The 25,813-nt window shown below is 36.4% G+C and overlaps 1 protein-coding gene across 2 annotated transcripts in view; it reads left to right on the forward strand.

The window, feature by feature from the left end:
- The window catches only part of dlg4a (discs, large homolog 4a (Drosophila)), a 72,150-nt gene that overhangs the window by 662 nt on the left and 45,675 nt on the right, over positions 1 to 25,813 (forward strand). The window lies entirely within an intron of this gene.

Below are 25,813 nucleotides of genomic sequence, written 5' to 3' on the forward strand. Positions count from 1 at the left end.
CCCAGTCGCTTAAATAATAAATGAGATCATTAATGAAACTGAAGGGATTAAATAAGATAAAAATGGGGCACCTGGACTTGCCAACGCTTTATGATGTTTTTGGTGTTACTGCTTTTTGCAGTTTATTTTAAAGGGAAAGACCATTGTGTTCTAGAGTGTTCTTATTTTTTTCTGCGAAACACCGAGGGGACAAGAGAATTTTGAGACGCAGACTATATCATTATAAAGAAACTTGTAGTACTCTGTCGGTGGAGGATGAAGAGAGACAAACACAATAATAACTGCCAAGAACAGATTGCTTGTGTGTTCCTGCCCTGGAGTGTGTGAGGGGGTGGATGCGTCTTCTCCTCTCATTGCTTTGTATCGTAAATTGTCGGTGTCACTTCTGTCTGATTGTTTTTGTGAGACGTTCATTTATTTATAATACACGCAGTCAGAGAAACAGAGAGAGGATTTACTGCCACAGGTATGTGTCAACTTCAGGTACATTCAGTGACAGTTGGACGGCCCAAAACATACTTTACGCAAGTAGGCAACATCTGTGTTTAGCTCTGCAGTCTTCACCCGTTATCGCATTTTGTAATGTGCCAAGCCACAATTTATAATGCAATGCAATTTGAGTAAGACCAACATAGCTTAATGTCATATACACTACCAGTCCAAAAAAAAAACGTTTTTAAACAGTAAGATTTTAATGTTTTTAAAGAAGTATCTTCTGCTCAATAAGCCTGCATTTATTTGATCCAAAGTTTACAGCAAAAACAGTAACATCTTGAAATATTTTTACTATTTAAAATAACTGTTTTGTATTTGAATATATTTTAAAATTTAATTTATTCCTGTGATCAAAGCTGAATTTTCAGCATCATTACTTCAGTCTTCAGTGTCACATGATTCTTCAGAAATCATTGTAAAATGCTGATAAAATTGCTGTTCAAACATTTATTTATTATTATTATTAATATTTAAAACAGTTAAGTAATTTCTTTTTTGATGAATAGAAAGATCCAACGATAATCTTTTATCTGAAATCCAAAGCTTTTGTAACATTATACATACCATTCAAAATCTTGGGGTGAGTATCATATTTATTCATTTTTGGGGGAAAGAAATGATAGAAATTAATACTTTCATTTAGCAAGGATGCTTTAAATTGATCAAAAGTGATGATAAAGACATTTATAATGTTGCAAAAGATTTCTATTTCAGACTTGAAGTCTTGAAGTGCTATTCTTCTGAACTTTCTATTAAAAAACCTTAATAATAATAAATGTTTTTTGAGCAGCAACTAAGTATATTAGAATGATTTCTGAAGCATAATGAAATCACAGGAATAAATAAAATTTTTAAATATATTCAAATAGAAAAAAAGTTATTTTAAATAGTAAAAAAAAAAATTTTGGCTATACTTTGGATCAAATAAATGCAGGCTTGGTGAGCAGAAGAGACTTCTTTAAAAACACAAAAATCTTCTTTAAAAAATTTTTGACTGGTAGTGTATATTTCAATTTGACTATCACCTAGAGAACAGAGATTTTGTTCATAGCCTCTCTAGAGTGCCTGTTAAGTTCAACAGTTATTTTGTGTGAAGAAGGAATAGTATATAGAGACCTAAAGATCATTTAACTTGATGCTTATGGTGCAAGATGCTAAAAAACAATTCTCAGCATTCAAAAGGCATCCATCTAGTTATATGAACTGAGAATTAAAAAATGGTGCACCGCTTTGATGTGAATGTCCCTAAACACAATTCAGTGCAGATTGTTTAGTGGACTTGGCATAGAGGCTGCTATTGAAGGATGAGGCTGTGTCAACTCCTCTGTATTGGGCACAACAACAAACCAGTGCAACAAATGCCTTCAAGTGGTTATTTATTATATAATTAGCTGAACTGCATTTAAGTTGGAAAAGTAATATAAAAGCTTTCTAAACTTAAAAAGTTAGAATGCAATCCCCAAATGTCAATCATTTATCCAAGTAACTTCACTCTCATTACATGTACAAACTGGGCAAATTAAATTTCTCAGAAAAAAAGAGACATATTTATAAATGCATACAATTTTAGTTGACCTAAAACGAGTGATGTATGGACCTCCAGTGCATGAGCACTTTATGGAGTGTAATTTTTAAAAAATTATATTTTATTTTAATACTTTCTTTTTTACTTTTCCATTATTTGTTTATTTTTATTCCCATTACATATTTATGCAAACATCTATTTTGCATAAAGGAAACCACAAACTGTGAGCAATTAAATTTGCATGATTCTATAGGGTTTTTAATCATTATGCCCTTTAATTATTAAAACACAGCATGGCAAAAAATAAAATTAACTATCAAAACTACCATTCCCAGCAGACTTGTTTGCATCCATGGAGCATATCAACATGCCTCTTCCAAAGACACAACTCAGCAACTCATTTAGAGTTCATGCAGTTTAGCATCATTTTCCACTAGTTACATAAATACTGTATGATTTTTCAGACTTTACTTGAAGGCTGCAGAAATGCTGTTTTTAGCACTGAGACAAACATCAGGTATAGCACAAAGAAAGAGTTTTGAGAGATAAACTAAATTTAGTATGCTTTGTTGTGAAACACTTTGACTAACATTATATATTGACACTTGGAAGAAACATGCATAAAGCCTCTTTTTTAAAAATGTTATTGCATGCATTGCAGGTTTATGTTAGACTTTAGATCACAGACTTTTAAGTTAAGTAGTTTACCCCAAAAAATCAAAATTTGCTGAAAATGTACTCACCCTCAGGCCATCCGAAATGTAGATGAGTGGGATTTGGAGAAATGTGTCATTCCATCACTGGCTCACAATGCAGTGAATGGGTGCCGTCAGAATGAGAGTCCAAACAGCTATAAAAACATCACAATAATCCACAAGTTATCCACACCACTCCAGTCTATCAATTAACATATTCTAAAGTGAAAAGCTGCTTGTTTGTAACAAACAAATCCATCGTTAAGATGCTTTTAAATTTAAACCATTGCTTTTGGCTAAAATACATCACCATAAACCATAATATTGATTTATCCACTAAAAAGGTTGCCTTGTCTGAATCAGCAGCGAAATCTGCACAGCTCAAGCAAACCAAAACAGCTTTAAACAAATATGTGGATAGATTTTGATGTAAGAGGACAACGGGGGGTGAGCTTTTTCACTGGAGGCCTACTATTGATTTTTGAGGGTTAGGGTTTAGGGTTAAAAGCACTTTAAAGATGGCTTCAAAGATTTTTGCTTCACAAGACATTATTTGATGGACTGGAAGGATTGAAGTATTGTGATGATTTTATCATTCTGACGGCACCCATTCACTCCAGAGGATCTACTGTTGAGCCAATGATTTAAAGGAGTAGTTCACTTTCAGAACGAAAATGTACAGATAATGTCCTCAACCCCTTGTCATCCAAGATGTTCATGTCTTTCTTTCTTCAGTCATTAGGAAATTATGTTTTTTGAGGAAAACATTTCAGGATTTGTCTCCATATAGTGGACTTCTATGGTGCCCCCAAGTTTGAACTTTCAAAATGCAGCTTCAAAGGGCTCTAAACAATCCCAGCCGAGGAAAAAAGGGTCTTATCTAGCAAAACGATCGGTTAATTTCTAAAAAGAATTACAATTTATATACTTTTTAACCTCAAATGCTCGTTTTGTCTAGCTCTGTGTGTACTCTGTTTAGAGATGAAAAAGTATATAAATTGTAAATGTTTTTAGAAAATAACCGATCGTTTCGCTAGATAAGACCATTATCATTTAGAGCCCTTTGAAGCTGCATTTAAACTGCATTTTGGAAGTTCAAACTCAGAGGCACCATAGAAGTCCATTATATAGAGAGAAATCCTGAAATTCTTCCTCAAAAAACATAATTTCTTTACGACTGAAGAAAGAAAGACATGAACATCTTGGATGACAAGGGGGTGATTATCTGTAAATTTTTGTCGTGAAAGTGAACTACTCCTTTAAAGCTACATTTCGTTTTTCAGCAAGTTTTTGTTTCATTTGAACATATGCCTAACATAAAAAAATATTATCAACCCTTGAGATCTTTTGATCTGTATCCTGTTATTACTCAGTAAGCACTAGCTGTGTTGAAAACATTCATTAAATAACATGGGGTTGTGGTTATATAGAGTGCTTTTCTAATTGTTTGCATTTCAGTGGCAGTTTCAGGTGCTTGTGCGAGGTGTGGGAGGGGATTTCGTTCATTTTTTCCACACACGCACATCATCTCTGAGTGGGAGTTTATATAAGTAGATTTTGTTGAAATGCGTGTGTGTTGTTTCTGCCCACTGCTGTGTGGCAGCCCCCTCAGGTTTGCATGTGTTTCCAGTTTTAACTTCCAAAACAAGCTTGTCATTCAGAAGAACTCAAAACATCCAATATTCATGCACAAGCAGAGCTCGATAATGTCACGCTCTCAGGTCTGTGGGTTTGTGTAGTATCCTTGAAGCAAATACAATAGCAGTGTATTAGTGTGCGTGTAATAGGGTACATGTGCAGCAGCACGGTTTGTGTGTGTGTCCTGTTTTCGGTTTTGACGAGCAAAATATAAAGAGCAGGCTTTTAGACTGATTATATTTTAATTAATTTTGTGCATCTCATTTTATGGATTAGTTGCTCTCTGACTTTGGATTAATTTGTTGAATAAATGTTTATTGAATATGAATGTTAATCATTAACTGTTCCTGTAAACGCTTAAAGTGTGTCATTTTTCCAGACAGTGGAGTGGTTCTTTTATGTGTTTCTCCTTTCCAAGCTGTTTATGCAGAGACAAGTGAGCCATTTGAGGTTGATTTCCTCTAAACAGTACTATTAAACGAAACATATGATAGTTAAAATATACATATATAGAAATATTAATTGTTTTCATTAACGTTATTTTTTCTGCAACTACTTTTTAATATACCTTAAGTACTTGAAGTGCATATTTAGTACAATTAAGCTTGTTTCTGTACAATTTTATGATGTTTTTACTACACTCTTAAAAATAAAGGTGCTTCACGATGCCATAGAAGAACCTTTTTTGTCTAAATGGTTCCATGAAGAACCTTTAACATCTGAAGAACCATTCTATTTCACAAAAGGTTATTTGTGGTAAAGGAAGTTTCTTCAGATTATAAAAAGGTAAGAAAGAGATGGTCCTTTAGAGAACCTTTGACTGAATGGTTCTTTGTGGAACCAAAAATTGTTCTTCTATGGCATCGCGGTGATTGTCAGAAGTGTACTCGGACTCTAAAATGTGAGTAAAAGCATGCTAACGTGCTGCCACAGTTCATCAGTGTGCTATAGCGTAAATGTGTAACTAGCTGGATGTTAGCCATTTTGGGATGAGAGAAGGACGGCTCCATGGTGACCAGCTTCCCCCTCACTGGGAAAAGTACAATGTGCTTCTGGAGCGAGAGATGATTGATGGCGTAGATTAAAGGGAGCGAGCGAGAGAGTGGGAGGAAGTGTTGATACATAGAGAAAAGATGAGGGAAGATGTGCGTTGTTGAGAAAGACTGAGCCGGTGAAGGAGCATGTGAGCTTATCAGAAATGTATGCAAGGAAAGAACCAATAGATTGTTTTACAATGAGCAGTTTCTGTGATGCACAGTGTTTGTTAGCGTCAGTGTTGGAGAAGGCACCATAAAATGATCATAAAAGTAAGTTGTTTTAGTAAAAATGAATTAAAAATCCATGTAATTGCATTGTGTGAGGAAGAAAATGAAATTCTAGTTTATATTTAGCGATCCTCGTAACCGTCACATGACCATGAAGATTTACGTCAGTGATATCAAATGCTTTTTGACTCTCACCTGATTGGTCATTTAAAAAAAATATGCAACGAAGATTTTTCCAACACATTTCTAAACATAATCATTTATTTTAGGAAGCTTGGAGTGTTTGTACTACAAATGGCAACAAAATCTGAACCAAGAATAAAAAAAGTCTGCAGGTCAAAATGATTAGCCCTCTGATTTTAGTAGTCAATGGTTGCTTGATAACAGCCTTTAGTCGTTTGTTGTAGTTCTCAAGAAGTTCCAGTCGTGTCTACTGAGAATTTGCAGCCCATTCTTCCTTAGCAAATTTCTCAAGCTCCTTCAGATTTGTTGGTCTCCTGGCATTGACTCTGGTCTTCAGTGAGCCCCACATATTTTCTATTGGATTCTGTTTCTTTTTGCAAGCCAGTCAAGGATGTTCACTTTGCTCAGTTGGAGGTAGTTCTTCACCAGAAATGAGGTATGCTTTGAGTTGTTATAATGTTGGAAGACAAAACTTCAACCCAAACCAAATTTTGTTGCAGACTGCCTGAGGTTGTCTTTCAAAATCTTCTCGTAGTCTTTCTTTTTCATGATTTTTTTTCAACCCTGATGAGATTCCCATGGCATTGCACTGCCATGTTTCACTCTGGGAGTGGTGTTCCTTGGGTTGAGTGCCTCTCTCTTCTTTCTCCAAACATGGGCATCATCTCTACGGCCAAAGAACTATAGTTTTGTCTCATCGGACCAAAGGACATGTTTCTAGCATGCATACCTTTTGTCCAGGTTGTCCTTCAAATGTCAGTCTAGCTTGGAGGTGTCTCTTCTTCAGAAGTGGAGTTTTTCTTGGTCGAAACCTCACAGTCCATTTCTGTGTGGGTCTTTGTTGAAACGTCGGTCTCGGACTTAGCTAAATCATCCACTTGTCTTACAGTATCTCACAAAAGTAAGTGCACCCCTCACATTTCAGCAACCATTTTAGTATACCTTCTCAAGGGACAATACTATAGACATGAAACTTTGACATATATTTAGAGTAGTCAGTGTGCAGCTTGTATAGAGGTATAGATTTACTGCCCTCTGAAAATAACTCAACATACAGCCATTATTGTCAAAATAGCTGGGAACAAAAGTGAGCACACCCTAAGTGATAACAGCAGTATGTTGTTTAACCATGCAAAGCCACATGTCCCATTCATCATGTTTATGTTTATGTCTGCTTGGCAGGACCATACAAAGTTGTGTATCTTGTAATGGAGCAATTAAAATTTGATGCTTTAAGTACAATTCTCTCATACTGACCAGTGGATGTTCAACATGGCATCTCATGGCAAAGAACTCTCTGAGGATTTGAGAATTAGAATTGTTGATCTCCACAAAGATGGCCAAGGCTATTAGACGTTCAGTAACTGAAACCGAGTTACACTACAGTGGTCAGGGTCCAAGATGGGTTCCATTCGGAACAGGCCTTGCAAGGGTCAATCAGCAAAGTTGAGCACTCGTTCTGTGCATCAGGTGCAGAACATGGCTTCAAAAACAGATGCATGAGTGCTGCCAGCATTGCTTTAAAGGTTGCAGAAGTAGAAGGTCAACTTGTCAGTGCTCAGACCATACGCCTCACACTGCAACAATTCGGTTTGCATAGGCGTCATCGCAGAAGGAAGCCTCATCTGAAGCTGGCTCACATGAAAGCCCGCAAACAGTTTGCTGAAGACAACCAAGAGCTTGAATTACTGGAACCATGTCCTGTGGTCTGATGAGGCTATAAGATAAACTTGTTTGGCTTAGATGATGTCCAGCATGTGTGTCTATGCCCTGGTGAGGAGTACCAAGAAAACTGTGTCTTGTCTGCAGTTAAGTATGGTGGTGGTAGCATCATGGTCTGGTGCTGCATGAGTGCTGCTGGTTCTGGGGAGCTACAGTTTATTGAGGGAAACATGGATTCCATTATGTACTGTACATTCTGAAGCAGAAACTAGGCCGAACAGCAATTTTCTAAAATGATAACGATCCCAAACACACCACCAAGATGACAACTGCCTTTCTGAGGAAGCTGAAGGTGATGGGGTAGCCAAGTATGTCTCCAGAACTGAACCCTATTAATCACATGTGGGGCAACAACAACCTATGCAGCTCTGGTCAATTCCATGTCCAGGATGATTAAGTCAGTGCCAGATAACAATGGTGCTAACACAATATATTCACACTTTGGACAAGTTAGGGTGTTTGACACTTAGTGTCACGTTGTAGTAAGGAGATCTGGGTCCAAAATGCAAGGAGTATATTTAATAACAATAAACACAAATAAACAGAACAAAACAAAACCAAAAGGCCAACACGGCACACACGACTGGATCTGGGCAGGAGCAGGATTAACATAAAACTTGAAACAGAGACAGGAACAAACCATACGGTAGACAGTACAGGAGACAATGCAGCCAGGATGAGTAGTGGGAAATGAGTGTTCTTATAGACCAAACAATTGTGGACAGATGTGAGTGTAATCAGTGCTAATGACTAGACATGAGTGTACAATTAGGGATGTGGAGTGCAGGGAAGGGAAAACAGCGACCTCAGGAGGCTGAGGGGAGACCCACAGCCCAGATCATGACATTACCCCCCCTCTAGGGAACGGCTTCCAGACGTTTCCAACGAAAAACAAAAAAAAACAAAAACAAACCATCTGGAGGGAGGAGGAACGGTGGAAGGTGAATCAGGGGGAGGGATGGCGGGCCAGGCCCGTGCAGCGGAGGAACGTGAGTTGGCTTCGCCGCCAGAGGAACGCCAGCGGCCAGAGGAACGTGAGCTGGCATAGCTGCCAGAGGAACGTCAGTCGCCAGAGGAACGTGAGCTGGCATAGCTGCCAGAGGAATGTCAGCGGGCACCGCTGCCAGAGGAACGTGAGCCGGCATAGCCGCCAGAGGAACGTGAGCTGGCATAGCCGCCAGAGGAACGCCAGCAGCCACCGCCGCGTCCGGCACAGAGAGCGCGGCCACCGCCGCGTGCGGAACAGAGAGAGCGGTCACCGCCGCGTCCGGAACAGAGAGCGCGGTCACCGCCGCGTCCGGAGCAGAGAGAGCGGTCACCGCCGCGTCCGGAGCAGAGAGAGCGGTCACCGCCGCGTCCGGAACAGAGAGCGCGGTCACCGCCGCGTCAGGAACAGAGAGCGCGGCCACCGCCGCGTCCGGAACAGAGAGCGCGGTCACCGCCGCGTCCGGAACAGAGAGCGCGGTCACCACCGCGTCCGGAACAGAGAGCGCGGTCACCACCGCGTCCGGAACAGAGAGCGCGGTCACCACCGCGTCCGGAACAGAGAGCGCGGTCACCACCGCGTCCGGAACAGAGAGCGCGGTCACCACCGCGTCCGGAACAGAGAGCGCGGTCACCACCGCGTCCGGAACAGAGAGCGCGGTCACCACCGCGTCCGGAACAGAGAGCGCGGTCACCACCGCGTCCGGAGCAGAGAGAGCGGTCACCGCCGCGTCCGGAACAGAGGGAGTGGTCACTTCCGCCTTCCCACGGAAGAGCCACTCCACCCCCACTGCAAAGCGGGAACGCCGTCGCGCCGACTCGGCCCTACAGGCCTCCATCTCGGCCAGTTGAAGGTGAATGACCTCCTCGAACCGAGCGGTCGCCGCCTCAAACGCCGCCGCCTCCTCAGAAGAAAAAAAAATATTCCTCCCCGCTGGACCCATCGTTGCTGGCTGCATTCTGTCACGTTGTAGTAAGGAGATCTGGGTCCAAAATGCAAGGAGTATATTTAATAACAATAAACACAAATAAACAGAACAAAACAAAACCAAAAGGCCAACACGGCACACACGACTGGATCTGGGCAGGAGCAGGATTAACATAAAACTTGAAACAGAGACAGGAACAAACCATACGGTAGACAGTACAGGAGACAATGCAGCCAGGATGAGTAGTGGGAAATGAGTGTTCTTATAGACCAAACAATTGTGGACAGATGTGAGTGTAATCAGTGCTAATGACTAGACATGAGTGTACAATTAGGGATGTGGAGTGCAGGGAAGGGAAAACAGCGACCTCAGGAGGCTGAGGGGAGACCCACAGCCCAGATCATGACACTTAGGGTGTACTCACTTTTGTTGCCAGCTATTTTGACAGTAATCTATACTGCTATTCAAGCTGCACATTGACTACTATCCGAGTTTCATTTCTATAGTATTGTCCCTTTAGAAGATATACTAAAATGGTTTCTGAAATGTGAGATACTGTAGCAGTTGTTCTTGGGTCTTTAGAAACTCTCACTAGTTTTCTTTTCAAAGTTTCTAAAATCTTTCTCTTTCTTCCTGTGCTCTCAATTGTGTGGGTCTCTTCAAACGTCTTGATAATACTTCTCGTGTTAATTCTTGAGACATTTTGTGTGTAATTCAATCAGAAAAAGAAAGGAAAAAACACTTAAGCGTCTTTAAATACTTACGTTACAACAGTAGTTGGCCTCATGCACTCCACTTCATTTTCACCCGTATACCATCTCCTCTTCTTTTGCTGCTCCTCACATTTCCCTGGTTGGCTCTGAGTTCATTTTGCTAATATCCACTGCACTCCCTTCAACCTTCATATTCCTCTGAGGATCTCGCCAGCGCCTGCTGAATAAAGGCTGATGCTCAGCAATATTTGAGTGTGTGTGTGTGTGTGTGTGTGTGTGTGCACTGCATTTAAATGTGTATATTCAGATTTTGCATTGTAGGATGAATCTGCATGAAGATCTAGTTATTTCATGTTTAAGTTAAACATTAGTAGTAAACATTTATTCGGTGCATTTGATTCTAAAGAAAACAAATGTTTGTCTTTGTAATCTGTGATCAGAATATATATAACCTGGTTAATCACTGGTCCAGACCACTTTTTATAATCAAAGTCCCATTTTAAACAATCCTGTCCTGTTTTACTCTGAAACATTACATAATATGAATCGCAGACAGTAGTTACAGTGGTTATGTATTTGTATTTGCATGCTAAATTTAGCAGTCAGTTTCTGACCGGCGCCTCACCTTACCTTGTTCAGCCGACTGAAATAATGTTTTTGACAGCAAAACTGCCCTCCACGAACGCACACACACAGACAGACACACAAACACATTATTTTTGACAGTGGCTAATATAAATGCTATATGTTGTATAGTATGTTGACATTGATGTTCCACCCACCATTCCTCGCTTTCATGTTGTGCAATAACTCCTGGGTAATTCAAGCTTTCCCGTCACGTTCCTTTCGACTGCACACTCTTTCTAGTTTATTCACATTCAACAGTTTCCCTTCCTTGCTAGTCCCATTTCTATCTCACTATACTATACCTCTCTAACTAGCTCATTACCTTTTCTTACTGTAGGTTCTGCACTGATTCCCATCCCTATAGACTGTGAGGTTGTGTCATTATATTTGTATTTAATGAGCAAGTTGTTTTAGATACTTGACTAGAATCAAAGTGTAGCAGCAGGAATAGATGCTGAATTCATGTCATGACAGAATGATCATGTTTTAGACATATGACATTAAACAATGTGAACCGCACAACTGGGATGTTCTTGAAGTCTGGACTCTTTGGGTTGGCAGCTGAAGTGCAGCTGAATGAAACTGAAACTTTATAGTCTGTACTATTTGGAATACAACTGATTTATCATTTAGGGTGCATGTTTGCCCTTTTTAATGTTAATGCCAATGCCATGTGAATAAAGGTTTCTTCGAGTGCCTTGGTTTGATGAGTTTTTTTGAGGACATAAAAAATCCATTAACCAAAGAGCATTGATTTATAGATTTCACACCCCAGCAGCATTTGGCATGCTTTTGGATTTACAATTTATTTATCATTCGGAATAAAAGAAATACAAACTCTTTTTTTCTTAGAGCTCTTAATCAATGACATACAGAACTTTCTTTCTTTCTTCATTTTTTGTTTGTTTCTAATTGGAACTCACAATTTAAAATTTGAAAATTTACAGACTTTTCTTTTAGGCCACAAATTGTTAGGATCTTAAGTAAAGATCATGTTCCTTAAAGATATTTTGTACATTTCCTACCTTAAATATATTAAAACTTCATTTGGACAACTTTAAATGTAATTTTCTCAATATTTAGATTTTTCTTAGATTCCTGATTTTCAAATATTGTCCAAAAAAAAAAAGACCATTACGATTGGTTTTGTTGTCCAAGGTCACATATTATTTTAAACCTATTACTATTAACATTTTACATAACATTTATTTATTTTATCTCACAATTCTGATTTTTTTTCTTGCAAATGCAACACTCTTAAAAATAAAGGTGCTTATAAGGTTCTTCACAGTGATGCCATAGAAGAACCATTTTTGGTTCCACAAAGAACCATTCAGTCAAAAGTTCATTACAGAACCATCTCTTTCTTACCTTTTTATAATCTGAAGAAACTTCTTTCACCACAAAGAACCTTTTGTGAAACAGAAAGGTTCTTCAGATGTTAAAGGTTTTTTATGAAACAATTTAGGCAAAAAAGGTACTTTCACTTTGGCATCGTGAAACACCTTTATTTTTTTAAGAGTGTAGTTCAACAATTGTTCAGACTTTATAACTAGATTTAGCTCAACAATAGTAAGTTTTATCAATTCTCAGGGGAAAAAAAGCCAAGCTGATTTTATCTTGGAATTTTGAAAATAATGTCAGAATTTTGAAATATAATTTGTACCTTATTTATTCTTATATGGCTCTTCAATGGCTCCATAGACTGCTACTTGAAAACCAACCAGATAAGCTCCGCCCACAAAAGAAACCGTCATCACTGTTTGTGAACACTGAATTAGTCTATAGGTTATGGGAGGAAAGTTCATGTGTTGTATTTATTTATTTGTTCACTGTCACTATTTAAAATTCCAAGTTTTTCATGACCATGTGAAACCCTGTCTCACCCGAGTTTTTTCCTGTTCAAATTGATTGCAACACTTCCGGAAGCCTCTGTTGAGTCCTACAGATGAGCGGTTGCGTCAGTGTGGTTTTTGACGTGGGTGCGTGTGGCTGAGATCGGCCCATCTGTAACCCACTCGAGTGTGGGAGTACCTCGTTACCATGCAAACGTATTCATCTCACACACAGAGAGACTCAACCTTTTAAAGTCCTCTTGTGATTTACTAACATACTGCCTGCAGTAACCGTTCATATGTTTACATTGTCCAGAGAACTAATGATAATGATAAAGATGACCTGGTATTATAATAACAGAGAAATCAATGTCTTAGTTAATGACTACAAAGCAAATATTGAAGCTGGATACAGCACTTAACTTGAATAATCCTTGTTAACTCAAGTTTCCTATATACAGAAGGTGCTGCTTTGTGATTTGCACGACTGACTGGCAGAAAGATTGGTTAAACGAAGAAAAAAAGGTATAATCAAAAAAAAGGTATAAATCTTCAAAGTCACTTAAAGTATAAAAGCTAAATGGTATGTTTTTGTACCTTTTTACCCCTAAATTGTACATATTAATATCTTATAAGGACATTTTAGTATTACATATTAGTGCTTTTTGAAAGCCCAATGCTCAAGTGACAGTTTTGTACCTTTTTTTTGCATGTGCAGGTGCAGGGTGCATGCAGAAACGGGTGGAAATTTTTCAGAACAGTTCAGTTAAATCTTTAATATCGTAGCATTAGTTTCTGAATGCCATTTTTACAGTAGTATAAGAAAATATTTTGGAAATAAGTATTTCATTATAGCAGTTTGAACTTTAAACTTGAACGCACTTAATGTATCAAAAGTGAAAGTGGAGACAGTAAAGATATTTATAATGTTAAATTATATTTCAAATAAATGCAGTTCTTTTGGAACTTTGTATTCAGAAAGCTCAATGCGAAAATTATCCTAAAATTAACATTTATCACAGTTGTCACAAAAATATTTGGCAGCAACTGTTTTCAACATTGATAATAATTATAAATGTTTCTTGAGCAGCAAATCAGCATATTACAATGATCTCTGAAGGATTGTGTGACACTGAAGGCTGGAGTAATGATGCTGAAAATTCAGTTTTGCATTAGGAATTTGCATTTACACTATATTTATGAATTTGACAGGTGCTTTTATTCATTCAAGTTACTTTATATACATGTCGTTTAGTTCATGCATTCCAATTTATTTTTTAGAGTGTAGTTTATCATGTAACTGTTGGCTCATTGCTATTTTAACACATTGATATTTTTAATAGCAACTTGCCACAAATATTAGTGCATATATTGGCTATTATAAAACAGATACGTAATAGGGTGTAATGTTATCACAAAGGTACGGTATGGTATGATAATACCTTGATATAAATTCCATAAAACTATTTTTATTGCGATATTTAAACTGTCAGCAATTTATACTAAACTTTTAAGCTTTTATTTTGATGGAAACTCCAGCTTCAGTGAGCTTACAAAATGTGTCTCTACTAAATCTAGGGAAATGCTGTAATAATCTGCCCATTAAAATGTTGGGAATTACTCTAATGTGAAAATAAAGCATAACTGGTGGCCGTTGCATTCTCAAACGTGCACTAAACTCACAGCACATGCAATAAATGTGTTCACTGCATTCACTATGAACAGAGCCAATCTGAGGGAAATGGAAAACACTGGAACACAAGTTTATTGCATGAACGAAGTGTGCACTTTGCTCTGAAATGCACAGTGAAAACAGATTTGATGAAAAGCCATCAAGTCTGTTTCATTGTGCTTTCGGTTTTAGTTCATTTGACAGACACTTCGCCAAAGCATAATGACCCAAAACACAACTTAATTTTATTTTTATATCGTCATGTGACCACAATGATGTTTTCATCATGATGTCAATTTTGCTATCGCGATACCACGATATTGATAATATCGTTACATCCCTAATACCTAAGGTTGTGCATTATGATTGGTCAATACAGTGTAGTGTTCCAACCATATAGCAACACTTCTATATATTCACAGTGTACTTTATTGCTTAATTTTACCACAGCTTTGAACAATGATTTTCTTGGAGCCAGAACTGTTTGTTTTATAAAGGACAATTTTAGACATGTTTAAATACTATAGTGTGGTGAAGCTAACGCAGTTCTGAGATGCCCTGACCCACATTCTGCAGGCAGACTCTCCCTGAAGCCAAAACACAACTGAGATTATAAGAGTTAAATGGCAGTCAAGGCTGCTGAGAAACCAAGGGGCTGCTAAGACCTTTACTAGATGAGTCCACCGCTGGACTGTTGAAGAAATCAGTCAAGCAGAACAAAAAATGATTATGCAACTGTTCCCATTTTTAAAAGTTTAGTGCACTGAGTTTGGGCATTAAACATAAAAGTATGGCTTGAAGTTGTTTATGTAAATTGTTTGGTTTAAACTTTCCATATGCATTAGTGGTTTAATGAAGTGAAGTTTTTAGAATTCTGGTTTGGGTGGCCGTCAGCGCAAGCAGATTTCATTATAATAATAGTGCATAGAAATGATGCTTGAAGTTAAGGTCTGGATCAGGAAATGCTCATGTATTGCACATGCTTTACCACTATTTTACTAGTGCTTAGTGCTTACATTTTAGTATCATTTTGGTAGTAAATAAACAGGTAAGATCCAACTTTTGTGAAATCCATGCAGTGCAGCTGTATAAGCTCTGCATTTCACAACCCAGGCCATTGGCAATATGGGCTTGAGGTGACTTTTCTGCAACACCAATATTATGTACCTACTGTACTTTTTAAATTGAAATTGTCAAGTGGGTTCAATGCATGGGTAAAATATGCATTCAATGCATGACCATGACATGTTTTACTATATTGGTTCCAACACATTCTCACTCATCAAGTCACATATTGACGCTTGGTCAGGACCCCATTGGCGTAACTTTTTGACACACAGTTTAGTGTCATTTTGTGATGTCTTTTTTCGTCTTGCAAAAGTTTGGGAGTATCTTTTTGATTGTGATTATGTGTGTGATATGTGATATGTTGATTGTGATATGTATTTTATATGTGACCCTGGACCACAAAACCAGTCTTAAGTAGCATGGGTATATTTGTAGCAATAGCCAAAAATACATTGTATGGGTCAAAATGATTTGTTTTTATGCCAAGAATCATTAGGATATTAAAGATTATGTTCCATTATTTACAACCATAAATATATCAAAACTTAATTTTTGATTAATATGCATTGCTAAGAACTTAATTTGGACAACTTGCAAGGTGATTTTCTCAAATTTTGGATTTTTTTTTTGTTTTTGTTTTTTTGCACCCTCTGATTCCGGATTTTCAAATAGTTGTATCTCGGCTAAATATTGTCCTTTCCTAACAACAAGCTTTCCATACATCAAAGTAAAGCTTATTTGTTAAGCTTTCAGATTATGTATAAATCTCAATTTCAAAAAATGGACCCTTATGACTGGTTTTGTAGTCCAGGGTCACATTTGGAAACTGGATTTGAAATGAATAGGGATCAAGAAATCAATACTGATATAAATAACATAACAAATGACATTCAAATAAAGACATTCATTTTTATGATTGATCCTATTTGACATGCACAACACAGAGTGATGCTCACAGCACTGTTTAGATCCGGTTTGTGTTGAAGAGCCACTAACAAAGTCATTTATTCACATAATGTTCTTTTTCCTAAAATGTAAATGAGTGTGAATATTAACATCATCATCATTGCCTAAAGGACTGAAGTCTGTCAAGTCTGCTATTTTATTCTAACTGTTACTCCGTCTGTGAAGGCTTCTGTAAATGTGTAATGGTGCAACAAAAGTATTTAAAAGTGCGGAAGTTATGTAACTTACTGCACCTTTATGTCAAAACTAACATGTACACAGCTGATCACAGGCTAATCTAGACCTGCTGTAGTTGTTCTATAGACACAGTCTATAGAGACTGCTCAAGTCTGATCTTTAGGTGCTGCGGATTACGATTGGATTTCCTGGAATTTGATTTCTTTCAGTTCTGTGTGAACTTCATGTTTAGTCCTAAACTCATGGGGTATACACTTCAGTCTCCACAGGGAGAAATGAAAGTGACATACCTTGTTTACCCATTAAAGGATGTTTAAAGGTACACACACACACACACACACACACACACACACACACACACAGTGCTTCAGTTTGCTCTAATTTTAGCACTGAACGCTGGCTTTTATAGACTTGCATTACATCATGTCTCCTTGATGTGTTTTCTTTTTTCTAAAAGTTTCCCTCTGTCTCTTTATTCTTCTGTGACATGGATAAATTGCAGGCTTATCAAGCTGTCTTAATAAGTGAAGAGAGGTGGAGAGACAGCGAGAGAAACAAGGCTGGAGAATGTAGAAAAACGAGCAGATGTTTCTTATAATGAGAGGACGAGTGTGAGCAGCAGACAGCTGTGCTGTTCTTACCCTCCCACAAACAAACGCTTCATCTTCACGCTACCACAAAACTGACCTTCACTACAGCTACACTTTGACTAAATAATAGCTGTTTTCTATATGAATATATTGAAAAGTGTAATTTATTCCTGTGATCAAAGTTGAATTTTCATCATCGTTACTTCAGCCTTCAGAAATCATTCTAATATACTGATTTGACAAACATTTCTGATTATTATCAATGTGGAAAACACTTGTGCTGCTTTATTTTTGGTGGAAACCTTCATACTTTTGTTCTTTAATGAATAGAGTACTTATCGAAAATTTATTTTAAATACACATCTTTTGTAACATGAATTAATTTACTGTCACTTTTGCTAAGCCATCAAAGCAAACATTTATTTCTATAGCACTTTTCCAAACACGTAAATGCAGTTCAAAGTGCTTTTACAAGCAAGAACGAATCAAAATCAAAAACAAAAACAATAGTATACAACAAGTACGAAATTGAAATAAACCCATTAAAATGCTAAGACTTGAAAAAGATTTAAGGAAAGCCATTTTGGTCAATTTAATGCATTCTATTCTGATTTAAAGTATTAATTTCTTTAAAAAATGTGGTCCAGGTATTTTAGCAAATTTTGTCGGATTAAAAATCACCAGCTGATATTAATTCCTCTGAGAAATACTGGTTTAGGGACGAATTCTCACTAATAACCAGTTGCTTATTACCATGGATATTTAATAGTGAGAATTGGTCCCAAACCAAAGAGTGACTGAAACATTTATTAAATATAGCTGCAAGCAGCAATTACGGGGCCAAGCACAAAATGGAAAATGAAGAGCTAAGCATGGCATGAAACACCAGACCAACTGCAACAATGAGTAAAAGGAAGCCATTTTAAGACGATTTTAGTCAAGATGACAAAAAAATAATATAGAACTGTTAGTAATGATTTAATGTCTTACCAATTTTGACTAACAGGTGGTGCTGTTATCAAATCGATGTGGTGTGTTTAGTGTGAGGAGACAAAGGCACACACAAAGTTTGGTGTCATTATGTCAAAGCTTTGCAGAGATAAAGCCTCAGGGTCATTTTGGCATCAAGCCTAAAATTTGTAGCTGTGCTGTATGGAAACGGTTTTATCTATCATCATGAAATTCATAACTTTCTGTCAGCACAGTCTGAAGATGATCTGACTTGAAAATCGGAAGAATGGTCTAGGAAATCAATATGGCGGACAGGAAGTTTGGCCAACAATGGTATAATTGCTATGTTGTCGGCATGACCCAAGGAATATTATGAGACCAGTTTCATTACAATAGGCTAAAGCAGTCAACAGTTATTAGCTTTTTTGGACATTTCATAATTATTGGTTAATAAATGGTTCATTACTCTTGACCAATAGGTGGCGCTGTTACCAAATTGATGTGGTGTAATCAGTGTGAGGTGATAATGCCACATACAAAATTTGGTGTAAATATCTAAAAGTTTTGCAGAGATACAGCCTCAGATGCACTTTGGCATTTCCCAGCAAATTCGTTGATGCGTTAAACAAAAAAAGTTTAATATATCCACGTAAAATCCATAACTTTTTGTCAGCATGGTCTGAAGATGATCAGAGTAAAACAACAGTCTAGGAGGAATTCGAAAAAGTATGTTTTGGCATAATTGGTATCAATGTTCTTAGCATGACCCAAGGAATATTTTGAGATCACTTTTATTACAATAAACCATTTTCATCAGAAGTTATTAGCATTTTTCAAAAATTCTTTATAACTATTGACCCCAAAAGCGCTGCCACCAAACATTTTGAGAACTGTCAGGGCATGGTGCCGAAGACAAATACTGAGTTTCGTAACGATACGTCAATGCGTTCATAAAATATAGCATTTTGGCTGATGCCCAAAATGGCTCACATGGGATAATTAGACATGGGAATTGCTGACTTTTGGATATGGTTTGACTTGGCATCAAACGAGACCAGTTTCAAGATTTTTGTCCAAACCATTGAGAAGTTATAAACAAAGATAGCCATTTTTCATATCTCCTGACCACTAGGTGGCACCTTGCAGAAACACAGCAGGTTGCCTCAGGTCATGCTTATTATAACACACACCAAGTTTGGTCTCAATACGCCAAATTATTGCGGAGATAAAGCCTCACATCCATTTTTGCATGCTTTTCGTAGAATTTGTTTGTGCGTTATTCAAGAACGGTTTGACGAATCAACTTGAATTTCTTAACTTTTTGCCAGCATGATCTGAAGATGATCTGAGCCAATTTTGGAGAAAATCAGACAAACCGTCTAGGACGAGTTTGAAAAAGTAGGTTTTTCAAACAATTAAAAATAGAAAAAAACTAAACCTTGCGATTTTTGAAATTTGGTGTCCATTCGACTCGGCATGAGCCAAAGATTCAGAGGAAGAAAGAATTTGAGTTTGGTGCCTTACGGTTTTAAAAGTTATTAACATAAACATGAGTGAAACTTTAGACAAGTGGTGGCACTAGAGAGTTTGATAAAATCATCATAACACACAGTCTTTTGGGACTTAATCACAGGTAGTTTGCTTCTGCATCAATAAATCTTTTGAAAAATACCAATAGTAATGATATTTAATCACTGTTGGATTATGTTTTGCATCATGAGAGACAGATGTGTCTGCTGCGTGAGGCCGTGTCAGTGTGTTAATGAGTGAATATGCGCTCGTTCTCCCTGTAGCAAGATAGAAATACTCTGGTTACGTAACCCTGTGGAAATCCTTGTCTGCTACATCTTTGTTAACATCATTGTCGTCATCGTCATCTTCTTAAAAGGCGTGTTTGAATAGAGCGCTTGGTGGAGGAACAGACAGAAAAAGCGGATTGAAACGAGAAGGAGAGAAGAAACGGTGTGAGAGCAGGAGGCTGATTTCATGCTTTAGCTACAGAGCATCTTCTCATGCTAATCAACAGACTACTGCGGCACAACAAATCACCAGAAACCAGAGATCCAACCAGGACTATGAGGGGGAATAAGGTGCAGAGAAACCCAATGAAAAACAGAGCAGAGCTAATGAGAAAGAGAGAGAGGAGAGCACAACATTACCGCCCACTCACTGAGATTCAATCCAGCTTCTCACTTACCCGTCATCCTCTCTTAAAGAGACAGTTCACACAAAAATTAAAAGGCTGTCATCATTAACTCACCCTCATGACTTTCTTTCTACTGCTGAACACAGAAGAAGATATTTTGAAGAACGTTGACGATAGCCATTGACTTCTATAGTGTGAAAAAAATGCAATGAAAGTCCAACCGCCAACTCTTTTATTTACCAAGATTCTTTAAAATATCTTCTTTTGTGTATGAAAGAACATTAAAGTCATAGAAACGCACAGCAGATTTTGTGAAGCAAGTGAGGCAGGTTTAAAAGCAGAAACATGAAGGTAATATTTTATTAATGGACTTACATGAATTCTTGAGTAAAAGTGTGTTCTTTGAGCATGGCTTTTCCAGGTGGATGAATGTCTGGATATGTGTTACCAACAGAATTCCTGTGGGTGGTGTTTGCACCATGTCAGCCATGCTTTACAGATTCTTACGTCATGCATGGAAGTTACCAAGTTGACTCTTTTAGCTTAAGTAAAATTTTATTTTATCTAAGCAATCTTATATAATTTTTCAGTAGCCTTTTGAAACATGTGATAGTTTTGAATGTTTTATCCATTGATCTGGTAGGAATTCCAGTGTAGGTGTATTTACTGTAATCGTGATTCCCATTGGTTTACACACATTGAGACATATGCATGTGCTATGAATTACTGGCCATAAGTGCAAAATATTGAAATTCTGAAGACATTTAGAGACCAAAATGGTAAAATTTGCATATTATGTCATATTAGTCATTTAGTGTATTTTGGACTTAAACAGTTCTTCCCTTATAAGAAACAAGTGTGCTTATTTGTATTGGAAGTGCTTTTGCTATGCACTTCATATCTTAAAAGTGTATATATATAGAGAGAAAAAACTGTAGTTGCAGATAATTTAATATTAACCTGTTTAATCCCAAATTTTTCCTAGACGTGAAAATACCCAAATCATGTGTCATTAGTAACCCTTTGAAATAATAATATTTTTTTTGGAAAAGTGTTTAGAAAAATTGTGTTTTAAAATTGGGTGGGATAATGTATAAACTGAATTAACATATTTCTACAGTCGTAAAAATGATTATATATCTTAGCCCAGCAATTTTAAACTGTTTGATCACATTCTAAGGTACTACAATGCATAAACCCTTATGCAACATTGATAGGAATACTGAGATAAAAGACTAAAAAAATATTATCATCAACGCATTTCAAAATTGTTATTTTATTGTAACACACATCATCAGATTTTTATATTAGCAACATCAATATTGTAACTATTTGTAACATTTGAACTTTTGATTTGGTGCAATATTTTGTCATTGCAACATTTTAAGTGCAGTCTTCATTAACTAGATAAAAGATACTAGATACATTTATATATGCTGTCTGAATAATTTTTGGTTTGACTGTATTTTAAAAGTACTAAATTGCAACTTCAACATAAATGTGTAATTGTAAAAATATTTAAATGCATAACATAAGTTTCAAAAGGCATTCATTATGCATATTGTCAGTACATTCATCAGTACACTCTTAAAAATAAAGGTGCTTCATGATGCCATAAAAGAACCTTTGGCTCCATAAAGAACCCTAAACATCTGAAGAACCTTTCTGTTTCACAAAAGTTCTTTGTGGATAAAGATGTACGGAAGGCCTGCTTCAGTGAGTCAAAATTACTCTGAAGTTCAAATAATTGCATATAAATAAATACAGATTTAAACCATAATACATTATTATTTAATTGCAAATGGCATGCATTCACAGTAAGTGTCCAAAAACAACACAAATATATTCTTTTTAAAATCTATCATTTTCAAGTACTTTTTAAAAATGTATGCTGAAGTCTACTTGTTTTTCAATATGGTAAAAAATTCAGTGTTTGAATTTGGCAACATTTAATAGTGTGTTAAGTCACCTCTTGGTGTCCACTGTAACCTCAGTTCCTGAAGCAAATTCAGATGAGAACTACTGACATAGAAATTAGGTTAAAACTACTCTGACACCTCAGTGCTCATCACTGTAATCTCACTCACTTTCCATTCCACCTCTGTAATCTAGGGTTTTACTTTTAGGTTATAAGTGATTTCATGCCCTGCTAATACACTAATGCACTGCTTCACACATTTCACCATGATTTCTGACCTATCATAATGAAAATATTGTTGGATATAGTAAGCTTAAAAATATTTACCCATTGATTTCAAATAAGCTGAAGTAGTATTTCTGATAGAGTAGGACATGATTTTACATGTTTGGGGATTTTATCTCCCTTCTAAGCAATTCTCATTTTTTTTGCCCATTTTGTAATTTGCACAAGAGCGCTGCAAATGACATTACGGCTAATAAAACAAGAATGGTTTTGAATTAAGAATTTGTTCCCATGACTTATTAATCTGTTTCCTCATTTTAGTTAAATCATGGCCGTGATTTAACTATATTAACAATTTCTTCAGTTTAAAATCATTGCGACGATTAAGATAAAATGAATAAATGAACAAATTAATAAAATGTGGACACAAATCAACTTTGGATGGCCTGAGTAAATATTTAGCAAATTTTCATTTTTGGGTAAACAGTTCATTTCTGTCTGTCTACTTCTTTTCTTTCTTTTTTTGTGTGTGTGTCATGTACTGAAATACTATCTGTTCATCTTTTTAGATTTCAGTCATAAATCTGGTGCGAATCTTTGAATATTTTATATGAAAATTCATTACATTGCTGTGTTTACCACTGTGAAAATGCACAATTTTAAAGTACAGAAATAATATACTTAAGAATAATATACTGAAACACTTAATGGTTTATTTACGATAAATTGAAAATGTTTTATAGCTAAAATGTAGTACTTTTTAACTCACCTAAGTAGGACTTAAGTACGTTTATATATACATTTTATAATACTTTTAATGTCATTATGTATGTTGTGTATTATTACACATTTGCACCGATGAATTTAGTACATTTAGGCCTATATATTAATTTGAAATGTAATATCAAATTAGTTAAAATTACTGAACATTGTTAAATGTGTAGCGTGCTGGACGGACGAGACGCGATACAAAATAAACACTAATTTTAATATAATCTTCAGATCAACAGGCAGGAACATCCACACACGTAAACTTCAACAACGAATAAAGACCGACGGTGTAATGAACTCAAAGACAGACTTATAAAGACAAACTAATCATTAAACACAGGTGACGGGGATGAGGACAAACGAGGGCAAAACCAAAGCAGACAGATCGACGGGGGGAGACAAAGGGAGAAACCAAGTAGACAAACAGACAGAACTGTGACAAACATGTGCTTATCACATCAAAATGAGCTTCTTTAGAGCACAAGATTATTAAAACACTATTTAAAATGTCTCTTAATTTTTAAAAGCACACTTAAGTGTTAAAAATTAATTGGAATGTCTCTTTAAGTACAATTAAGCGGCCTTTTATTTATTTAATGCTATATTATCTGCAAGTACAGATTAATATATAGATTGATGCAGGGAACAACAGGGCTAAAGGCACACCATAAGAAAAAAAAAGTGGTTTATTTAGTTTAAAAATCGTATAAATGAGGTGGCAAGCATGGAACAAAAGGCACACAGTATTGATACAAATGTTTTTTTGAACAATGTCTAAGTTAAAACTTGTTCAAAATAATCACTTTAGCAAAGTTTGTACTATTTTCTGCTTATTTTGATATATAAAAGATATATTTTGTTCAGTATATATACTGTCATTAAAATATGTTAATATCAAAATATATATTTAAAATACAGACACAAAATAATTTTAGAAAATAACGATTCTGAAAGCATTGTCAGAGACCCCATAGTAATTTAATATAGATTTACAGTAGTAATAACAAATTATATTTGATTTTATTATATGATATGATTAATAGCATGTTTTAAAAATGATGGTTTCATTCTAAACATGGTGATCATCTTATGTCAACAAATGGAAAAGTAAGCCATCTATGAATTATCATGTTAATTATTGTGGCTTTTAGCCCCAACAGCAGGAGTGCTTTTTACCACAAATACAATGCTTTTAAATATTCCTTCGCTATTTAAAAACCATTGCTTTAATTATCTCAAACAAAACTGAAAATCATTTAGAAGACCTTTGTCTCAAAATATGTTTAAATGTTTAATGAATGTTTAAAAACATCAAATATTAGATTAAGTAAGCACAGAATCAACTTTGCGCTGCTGCCAACAATCGCATCAAGGATCAGACAAATTTGCACGTGCATCTTGAAAAGCAAATGTTTTAGAAAGCACCACTTTTTTCTGCCATCAAATGATTTAAAGGAAAATAAAATCAAAGAGCCCTTTTATCTTGGGGCACCTTTAGACCCATTGTACCCTCAATACAATACATTCTTCTACTTCTTTTACACAAGGGGAATGTGCAATTCACACACTTGTCTTTGGTATACGAAGGATGTATATGTGTATTGGATTGGACAGCCATAAATATGGTTGTTTAGTTTACACGTTAGATGTTGAGGATCAGAACGGCTAGCTCACAGCGCGCGCACACACACACACACACACACACACATATGTTGTGTTAACATGTTTTATGGGGACATTCCATAGGCCTAATGGTTTTCATACTGTACAAACCGTATTTTCTATGGCCCTACACCTAAACCTAGCCCTCACAGGAGATTGTGCACACTTTTACTTCATCAAAACTTAGGGGTGATATTTGACAATGATTTAAAGTTTGATAAACAAATTAACGCAGTTGTTAAAAACAGTTTTTATCATCTTAGATCTATCGTGAAGTTGAAATAATTTTTATCGCCTAAAGACTTGGAGACTGTGATTCACGTCTAGGCTCGATTACTGTAACTCACTTTATCTTGGTGTGTCTTGATCTACTTTATCTCGTCTGCAACTGGTACAGAATGCCGCTGCCAGGTTCCTTACCCGAACTAGGAAGAGGGATCATATATCACCGATTCTTGCTTCTTTACACTGGCTGCCAGTTGAATATCGCATTAAATTTAAGGTGTTGCTGTTTGTTTACAAAGGATTACATGGTCAAGCTCCTGAATATATTACAGATCTCCTCCTCCCTAGAAACTGTGGTAGAACATTACGGTTATCCGATAGTAGGTTGCTTTTCGTGCCTCGATCAAGTCTGAAATTAAAAGGTGATTGTGCCTTCTCGATTGCTGCCCCTAGATTGTGGAACGATTTACCAGCATATATGTGACCCTGGACCACAAAACCAGTCTTAAGTCGCTGGGGTATATTTGTAGCAATAGCCAAAAATACATAGTATGGGTCAAAATTTTTTATTTTTATTTTATGCCAAAAATCATTAGGAAATTAAGTAAAGATCATGTTCCATGAAGATTTTTTTTGTAAAATTCCTACTATAAATATATCAAAATCAAATTTTTGATTAGTAATATGCATTGTTAAGAACTTAATTTGGACAACTTTAAAGGTGATTTTCTCAGTATTTTGATTTTTTTGCACCCTCAGATTCCAGATTTTCAAATAGATGTATCTCGACCAAATATTGTCCTATCCTAACAAACCATATACCAATAGAAA

Source organism: Garra rufa, chromosome 5 (genome assembly GCF_049309525.1).
Source record: "Garra rufa chromosome 5, GarRuf1.0, whole genome shotgun sequence".
In the NCBI taxonomy this organism is placed as follows: domain Eukaryota; kingdom Metazoa; phylum Chordata; class Actinopteri; order Cypriniformes; family Cyprinidae; genus Garra; species Garra rufa.